The sequence below is a fragment of the Echinops telfairi genome, unplaced genomic scaffold, assembly GCF_000313985.2.
Source record: "Echinops telfairi isolate 266 unplaced genomic scaffold, ASM31398v2 ScPeMD7_7469;HRSCAF=8507_1, whole genome shotgun sequence".
Taxonomy (NCBI): domain Eukaryota; kingdom Metazoa; phylum Chordata; class Mammalia; order Afrosoricida; family Tenrecidae; genus Echinops; species Echinops telfairi.
The window spans coordinates 64901211-64911010 of NW_022111373.1; the positions used below are offsets into that span (position 1 = coordinate 64901211).

The 9800-nt window shown below is 35.5% G+C and overlaps 1 pseudogene; it reads left to right on the forward strand.

The window, feature by feature from the left end:
- The first annotated feature begins 3466 nt into the window (after positions 1–3466).
- On the forward strand, positions 3467–8875 carry LOC101639954 (annotated as a pseudogene).
- The last annotated feature ends 925 nt before the right edge of the window (positions 8876–9800 follow it).

Consider the following 9800-nt stretch of genomic DNA (forward strand, 5'->3'; position numbering starts at 1 on the left):
TTGTACTTTCATAAAATTGCTTCATTTTTGTTACTTCTCAGAGCACAATAACAACAAACAAAGTTTTCAATTACTCTCCTAAAACCTGAGAGCTTTTCTCTTATAAGTTTCATTAGAAAGTATTTTGTATATTTTATGATTATTTTTATTATATTGAAGATTCTATATTTAAACATATAAAATATCTATAAGTTTATTAAAATAGAATTATTTAAATAATCTTTTAAGTAAATATTTTATAAATTATGTTACTCCTTTTTATAATCACTTTCTCTTTGACTTAAAAGTATTTCATTTTAATATGGAGGCATTTGTTTGTTTTGTTTTGTAAAATACCCCAAATGATAAAACATCAAATACATTATAATATAAAATTATATGGCTGTACTTGTAAAAATTTGTCAAGTATGTCACTTTTAAAACTGCTTTCCTGTTTTGCTTGTATTGACTAAAAAGGTGGTTAATTTTGAAATATTATTTATTTCACTATATGTACTTTCAGTTGCTACTTAAAACAATATTTTGCTGCATTGTAAACAAGACATACAGAAAATATTTTTTATTGGACCTAAACTTGGAATTTCAGTTTTTCATCAGCAAATTTAGGACCCACAGATTTAGCATTTAGCAAACTAGACAAGAATCACCTGTTATGGAGTATAGGGTCTACTAGATTAGATTGTATTGAAAAGCACAGTGGTAAATTACAAAAACAATTTGGGAAAGCAGGGAGTGAATTTGAATCATTGGCATAACTTAATTTAAAACAGGGGAGATGCTATGAAAAACCACTTTGAGACACTTGCTTTCATATAATGAAACTCAAAGGAAATGAATGTTGCTTGAATTCCTTTTTTTCCACTTAGCCAACGCTGTAGTAATTACTTAATTTCACTTAGAAAATAGATATTTTCAGGCTTTTCATCTCAGCCTAGATTCTATTTTCCTATGTGTTAGGGTCTGTACTGATTGCTTGTCTTCAGAGGCTTAGCAAGATGACCTAGCCCCTGGAGGTAGACAGCAGCAGTCTGAGAAAAACATGGCTTTCTAGCACACCCTACAAACTCTTTATGCACTTTCCTATTTCCCAGACAGCTATGCAAATGTCCAACAAGCTTCCAGGCAACGGCAGTTGCTTAATCTAACAGATGAGAATCAAAACACTCAGGCAACAAATGCCAAAATGTAGTAGCAAGCAGAATTTGACTTATTCTCAACAGAGATTTAATTTTCATCAGTTTATCAAAGACTGCACTAGCGTCTCCTTCTATAAAACCACTTTTTCTCCTCATTTTATGAGAGGAACCGCCATGTGGATTCCTAACTAATCTTCCCCTCCACACTCCTGTTCCTTCCCTTTAGATTCCATTCTCCACATAGGATCCAAGGTTGCCTTTTTAAAATATAAACGAGATCATATAGCTCCCTCTCAATACCTTCTTGCTTTAACCTAAGAATCTCAACCTAATGACCCCTATAGATCCCCCAAACCACATTCCATAGCAATTCCAGCTTTCTTCTTGTACAGCGTCACATTTGCCTTTTGTACCTCCTGGAACGTACAAAACTCTTTACCACCTTAGACCCTTTCAGCATAATATTTTTTGAAATAGATTCCATACTCATCTTTGTCTGATAAATTTTTCCTTATCTTTCCTTTACAATGTCAATATCACAGAAATATCTTTATAGACAACATGCTAATCTCTGAATAAACCCTCTATATATCTTTTCCATTTAATATTTTTACCTGTTTATTGCCTATTTTCCTTACAAAAATTCTAGTTCTTTTTGTATGGGAACCCTCAAACATTTTCATTATATATCTTCAATAGACAAACTAGTCTGGGGACAGAATATGATTATCTGTCCAATAAAATAGTAAACTAAAGAATAAAAATGTTATGCTATTCAATGGCATATGATTCACAATTATGAATTTAGCACAAATATTAATTAAAATGACCTCATTACCTATATTTTAATTAGTCATTAAGTGTATAGAAAAACCCTGGCAAGATTTTATAATATCTCAGCAATTCATATTCTCTAGCATTATGTAGTTTGAACATTATAAAAAAGCCATGGCTGATGAATATTTAAACAAAAGCAGTCAACTTATTATTACATTTTGTCTGTTTACCATTTATTTTTTGTTCCTACTTGGATAAGCCTACCAATTGTAGGGGAATTTCTGGCAGGTCAGGGTTGATATACTCTAAGTCTTGTCCTTTTAATTATTCTATTATATGTCTTCTACATAAATCCCTTGTATCACTCATCTTCTTTATTCCCCATTAGTTTTGCACTTTGTAGTTACTTGATAATTTACTTGGAATTGCTATAATTGACAAATGACTTGTGGCTTGATAATTTACTGTAACTGACTATTGATTAGTGATTTAAGGATTAATTCTATATAAACCAGAAAGTTGTAAGATAGATATGCACAAATTTACTAGTAATGGTATTAATGTTACCCGTTTTAAAAAGTTGAGTAAAATTTCGATAGATTCAGGGAAATCAATTGTTGGTGGAAATTATTTTTACATGTATTTCTGTGTTCAAAATTGAAGCAATAATTAATAAGTAGGCTTTAAAACAAAAATTGTAAGGAGAAATAAAAAGCACAAAGTGAAATAAACTGTGAATACCATTCTCATACTTTTTAACATTTTATGTTTAAAAATATTAGTAAAATAATTTGTGAAAGAGAAAATATTTTACATGTTAGTAATTATAGAAATAGCTGTATTGATACTTTCACTCTACCATTTAATTAAAGTTAACATATTAGAAACTTTAATTTTCACTCTTCTATGAATAATAACTATGAATTAGTAAAGTACTTTTGATTAATGTATTCATGCCAATTTGATTAAGTATTTCAAGATTGTCTTCAGTTCTGCACCATGAATGGAGGATAGATTTATTTGAAGCAAACACAGAGCACATACAAAACAATTTATTTGAATTCTTTCAGTTTCTATGAGAGATGTCAGTTTTATTTGCATGTGTTCTCATGCTTCCAAAAACAAGTAAATATAAAAACCAATTATTGTCTACCACTTATGTGCAACATTGAATATTATGTATGTATGGATATGTGTGTGTTGTACACAAATCAGTGACTCCTTGTCTGTAAGTTTTTTGTAGTGCTGGTTTGTGTGTTGCTGTAATACTAGAAGCTATGTCCTACCAGTATTTCAAATACCAGCAGAGTTGTTTCAGGGAGACCTTCCAGATTAAGCCAAGTTAGGAGGAAAGGACAGACAGAACACTTCTGAAGTATGAGACGTGAACTCTTATGGATAACAGCAGAGCAGTTTCTAACACAGTTTTGGAAAATAATTCCCTCAAGTTAAAATTCACTGAAAATATGACTGAGGAATTGCTTCTTCCTGGAAGTAAGGTTGACCTTTAGGGCGAAGATGGAGCTAAGCTTTATTGACCTTGCTGATGGGTCATGACGCAAAAAGAGAGGAAACAGCTCAAGAAGAAAAAACAAAGTATTTTAATGAAATGCAAAGACTTAGAACACACTTACACTATTTAAATGGAAAGAACTAAAGAAAAAAATTCAAGCCTCAAGTTGCAACATTGGAAAAAATCTATGGATAAAATATTGAATTATTCAGGAAGCTGCAAAAGAAGATGGAAAGAATACACAGTCGCTGAGCCCAAAACAGCTGGTTGACATTCAGTTATTTCAAGAAGTAATATATGAGCAAGAAGGAAGAAATTCAGGCTGCACTGAAAGCTGTAGTAAAAAGCACGGCTTCAAATACTGCATGATTCTGAGCCATCCTCATAAGTGCTCCCGTGCATCCACCCATTGTTGCAGCCACTGTGTTAATCATCTCCTGAGGGCCTTCCTCTTATTCACTGCCCTCTACTTGGCCAAGCATGATGTCCTTCTCCAGGCGCTGGTCCTCCTAACAAGATGTCTAAGGTATGTATGAGGAATACTTGCCATTCTTGCCTCCAAGGAACATGCAGGCCATACTTCTTCCAAGACAGGTCACTTTGTCCCTCTAGTAGCCCATAGAATTTTCAGTTATTTTCACCCAGCATGACAATTCAAATGCATCAATTTTTCTTTGGTTTCCCTTATTCATGTTCCCACTTTCACAGGTATATGAGAAGGGAGGAAGACAGAGTAATTGGAAACAAACAGACAAACAAACATATCCACATTCCACCTTTTTTCATAGGTAGCATAAGATCGAGAAATTATGGCATTACTTCATATGGAAAAGAGACATAGAATAAGCAAAGAACACCTTAAAAAGACAAACAAAATAGGATGCTTCCCACTACCTGACTTCAAAACCTATTACACAGGCATAGTAGTCTAAACAGCCTGGTGCTGATACAATGCTGGATACATAGACCCACAGAACAGAATAGAAAGCCCCAAAATAAGAGCATCCACCTGCAAGCAACTGATCTTCCTCAAAGTGCCAAAAACCATAAACGGGGGTAGGGGTGGGGTAGGCGGGGTGCCTCTTCAGCAAATAGTGCTGACAAAACTGGATCTCCATTTCCAGAAAAATGAAAGAGGACTCATACCCCACCCTATACACAAAAATCCATTCCAGATGGATCAGGCCTTACATGCATGTCCCAGAGCTATTAGGATCATCAATAGAAAAAAATTGAAACAAATGTAAAGGTCCAATTAGAGGGCTTATAAACACACTACCAAGTGTCATAAATAAAGCACACACATTAGAAGATGAAATGAATGATTCAAACCTACTAAAATATGACACTATGCTTGTCAAAATAATTAATCAGAAGTATAAAGAGAGAACTCACAAATCGAAAAAAATTAGCAAAAAGAAAAAGAAAAAATTAGCAATGACACAATGGAAAAATAATTATTTGCAAATTCTTTATATTCTGACACACCTCCATAAAGAACAAAAATAAATTAACCAATTTAAAAGTGGGACCAAGATATGAAGAAGCACTTCACAAAAAAATAACATTCAAATGGATAGCAGACAGATGAAAAATGTTCATGATCACCGCCCCTCTGGTTGAGCCAACTCAAAATAATAATGAGCCATCACCTTACACCCACAACCATAGCCCAATTCAAAGAAATAGGCAACAACAAATGCTAAAGAAGGCGCAGAGATATTGGAACTCTTTTAAATGCTAGTGGACTTGTAAGCATGTAAAACCATTGTGGAAAGCAATATGCCCCTACCTAAAAACCTGGACTCCACTGTCTGCCAGTGTGCCATACTCTTGTGGGTTTCTTTCTGTGTGATGCTGGGAGCTTTGTCACTCGCGCTTTAAATACCAGTAGGATTGCCCAAAGTGAAACATTTCCACTGAGCTTCCAAACAACGAACAAAATTCAAATTCAAAGAATAGACTGTCTATATGAGAAATTAGTCTCTGAAACTTGATGGATAGCCCTGAGACATTGTCAGATATTTAAGAACCCATCAGGATGGAAGGCAGTTAAAATATGACAGAGAAAGAGGTTCTTTCTCAAAGTAGAGTGAACTATAAAGAATTTAAGACCAACATTTGCTTATGGACCAACACAAAACGAGAGAAACAGCTGTAAAAATCTATTAATATTTGAAATTTGGAATGTATGGCATGAATCTAGGAAAATAGGTCATCAAACATGAAGTGAACCACTTAAGACTGATAACTTCGGTATCAGCCAAAATGGATGGGTATTGGCCAATTTTAAGCAGAAGATCATCTGATTTGCTATGTGGGGAATGACACAATCTATAAGAATGGCATCAAATTCATCATCCAAAAGGATATTTCAAGATCTGTCTATCAGTGCTATCTGGATAGGATATGTAGTTGAATACAAGGAAATTCCAGCAATACAACTATATTTCACATTTACACACCAATCACTAATGAAGAAATTGAGGAAAGATACCAATGCTTTCAGTCTGAAGTACCCAAACATGCAATCAAGAGGTATTGTTCATTATTAGCAATTGGAATGCAAAAGTAGGAAATAAAGAGGAAAGGACATCAATTTGAAAATATGGCCCTGGTGACAGCAATGAAGGGGGAAATTGAATTATAGAGTTTGAAAGACCTATTTCTCCCACAAAAATACCTACTTTTCAACAACACAAAAAGCAACTGCACAAGTAGAATTCTCCAGATGAAAGCTCAATATCAGGAGCCAAGTCCATGGTGGGGGTCCACAGTAACAAACCATCAATTGCTCATATTTAAGTACAGGTTGAAGAAAATTAAAACAAGTCCATGAAAGACAAAATATGGCCTTGAGTTAATTCAACCTGAATTTCAAGAACAGACCTTATGCATTGAGCACTAATGGCAAAATCCCTGATGAACGGATGACATAAAAACATAATTTATAAAGAAAGCAAAAGGTCATAAGACAGAAAAAAAAGGAAAAGATCAAAGTAGATGTCAGAAGAAACTCTGAAACTTGCTCTTAATGGTAGAGGAGCTAAGGCAAACAGGGAAAAAATAAAATAAAAAGGGTTAAATGGGCAGCTCAAGAAGTCAAAATATTTTAATGAAATGTGGAGAGACTTAGAATTACAAAATCAAAAAGGAAGAACATACTCAGCATACTTTAAACTGAAGAACTAAAGAAAACTATCAAGCTGAAGTGCAATATTGACAGATTCGATGAACGAAATGTTGAATGATGCAGGAAATATCAAAAGAAAATAAGAGGAATATACAGGGTCACTGTCCAAATAAAAGCACCTAGTTGACATTCTGCCATTTCAAAAGTTAGCATATGGCCAAGAACCAATGGTACTAAGGAAAGAAGGCCAAACTGCACTGAAAGGATAAACCAAAACTAATGCTCAACAAATTGATGGACTACTGACTGAAAAATCTCAACAAGCTGGTGATGTACAGAAAGCACTCACTGGTTGATGTCAAGAAATTTGGAAGACAGCTACTTGACCGATGAAATCTCTCTATATAAACCCCAACCCCAAAATATGACCAAATAATATTGTAATTATCACATTTAAGTAAAATTTTGCTGAAGATCATTCAACAACAATTGCAGCCATATATTGGGATGGAAATGCAATAATTCAGGCCTGAATTAAAAGGATGTGGAAAAAGGGAGTGATGTCAGATGGACATTCGCTGAAAACAGAAAATACTAGAAAGATATTCACATATATTCCATTAACTATGCAAAGTCATTTAACTGTGTGGACCATAATAAACTATGGAACAGGGGCCTTGTGAGGAAAGGTAATACCTAAACACTTGATTTTGCTTATTCAAAACCTGTTTTTGGATCAGGGGTAGTTTTCTCATACAGAATAAGGGAATATTACATCATTTATAACCAGGAACGATGTGTGTCAGGATTTACGCTCTGACCGTACTTATTCAATCTGTTTGTTGACTATCTAATCAGAGAAGATTGATTCCATGACGAACAATGCAGTTGCAGGATCAAGGGAAGGCTTATTAGCAGATATGCGGTTGATGCAATCTCGCTTGTTGACAGTGAAGCAAACTTGAAGTACTTGTTCATCAAGATCAAGAATTGCAGACTTCAGTCTGTATTACAATTCAATGTAAAGAAAACAAAAATAATCACAACTGGACCAATAGGTTACATAAGGTTAAATGGAAAATGATTTACTTGTACAGTCACTTAAAATTATAATCGGTACAAGTTAATAATCCATGTATTTTGATATAAAAATCTGTCCTACATGTATGCTTTGCTTTTCTCAACAGTATTTATTTTATTCTTATAAATCATTTTATTGGGGGCTCTTACAGCTCTTATAACAATCCATACATTAATTGTATCAAGTACATTTGTACATATGTTGGCAGAATCATTTTCAAATTTTTTTCTTTCTACTTGAGCCTTTGGTATCAGCTTCTCTTTTTCCCTCCACTCCCTCACCCTCGTGAACCCCTGAAAAATTATAAATTATTATTGTTTTCATATCTTACAGCATCCACTGTCTCCCTTCACTTATGTGGGGCTGATTTTGTGAAAAGTCATCAGAAACCTCCCGAGGGAATGGAAATGAAGCCCAATGAAAGATGCTGTTCCTTTGACAGCGATGCAGACAGAATTGTTTATTACTACCGAGATGCTGATGGCCACTTTCATCTCATAGATGGAGACAAAATAGCAACGCTCATTAGCAGTTTCCTCAGAGAGCTTGTATTGGAGATTGGAGAAGATTTGAAGGTTGGTGTTATACAAACTGCTTATGCAAATAGAAGCTCAACAAGGTATCTTGAAGAAGTGATGAAGGTACTTGTCTATTGTACCAAAACTGGTGTGAAACGCTTGCACCACAAGGCTCAGGAGTTTGACATTGGAATTTATTTTGAAGCAAATGGCCATGGCACAGTATTATTTAGTAAAGTTGCTGAAATGAAGACAACTAGCACAGGAAGTAGAAGGTAATAAAAGGAAAGCTGCTCAGATTCTTGAAAACATTATTGACTTATTTAACCAGGCAATTGGTGATGCTATTTCTGACATGCTGGTGATTAAGCAATTTTAGCCTTAAAGGGCATGAATGTACAACAGTGGGATGCTCTCTATATAGATATTCCAAAGAGACAACTCAAAGTTAAGGTTGCAGACAGGCAAGTTATTAGTACCACCGATGCTGAAAGACAGGCACTTACACCCCCAGGACTGCAGGATGTAATCAATGGTCTGGTGAAGAAGCACAGACTTTCCAGGGATTTTGTCCGGCCCTCTGGAACAGAAGATGTAGTTCGAATGTATGCAGAAGCAGATTCTCAAGAAAGTGAAGATGGCCTTGTACATGAAGTAACCTTGGCCATCTTTCAGCTGGCTGGAGGAGTTGAAGAAAGACCCCAACCAAGTTTCTGAAGACAATTTTAAGTTCCTGAGATACTGGATATTTTTTATGTGTTTTTTTTTTTCTAGATCTGAGTCTTTAAAACACTACTCGAGTAATTCATTGGATAAAAACAGTATTAGAATAATTTGTTAGACATAGGTAAGCCTTATACTTCAGTTTTTAAAAGCAAAACAAAAACTTACCTCAAATTTGAGTTAAGTATTGGATCCAGTCATTAACTTTACAGGTGTATATGGAAGAATTCATGACAGTTGCTAGAAAATTAAAGCCTATTTAACTCTTGGCAAAAAGAAAGAAAGAAAAGCGGGATGACACTTCTGCTTGGAGCAGGCAAGGAACAGAGAGGACCATAGGGCCAGTCCCACCACAAGACATGACGTTCCCTCGCTGACCCACAGAGCTTCTGTTGTTCATTTCCCAGTGGGGGGGGGGGCAGTTATACATCAATCCTTGTGATTGTTTCCCCCTTTTTCCCCTTTCTCCCTCAACCTTCCCCCTATCCCCCTACCCTCATGGCATCACTATTCCCATTACTGATCCTTGGGAATTGATCTGTCCTGGAGTCCATGTGCCCAGAGCTCTTATCTATACCAGTGTACATGCTCCGGTCTAGCCAGTTCTGTAAAGTAGAACTGGGATCATGATTGTGGTGGGGAGGGGTGGTGGTGTGGGGTGAGATGGGTAAAGCATTAAAGAACTAGAGGAATATTGTGAACTTTGTTGCTGCTATACTGCACTCTGGTTGACTCATTCCTTCCTCGTAACTCTTCTGTGAGGGGATGTCCAATTGTGTACATACGGGCTTTGCATCTCCACTCTGACCTCACTTGTCTGCATCAATATGATTGTTTTGGGTCTTCTGATGCCTAATACCTGATCCTGTGGACATCGTGTGATCACATAGGCTGGTCTTCTTCTTTCATATGGGCTTTG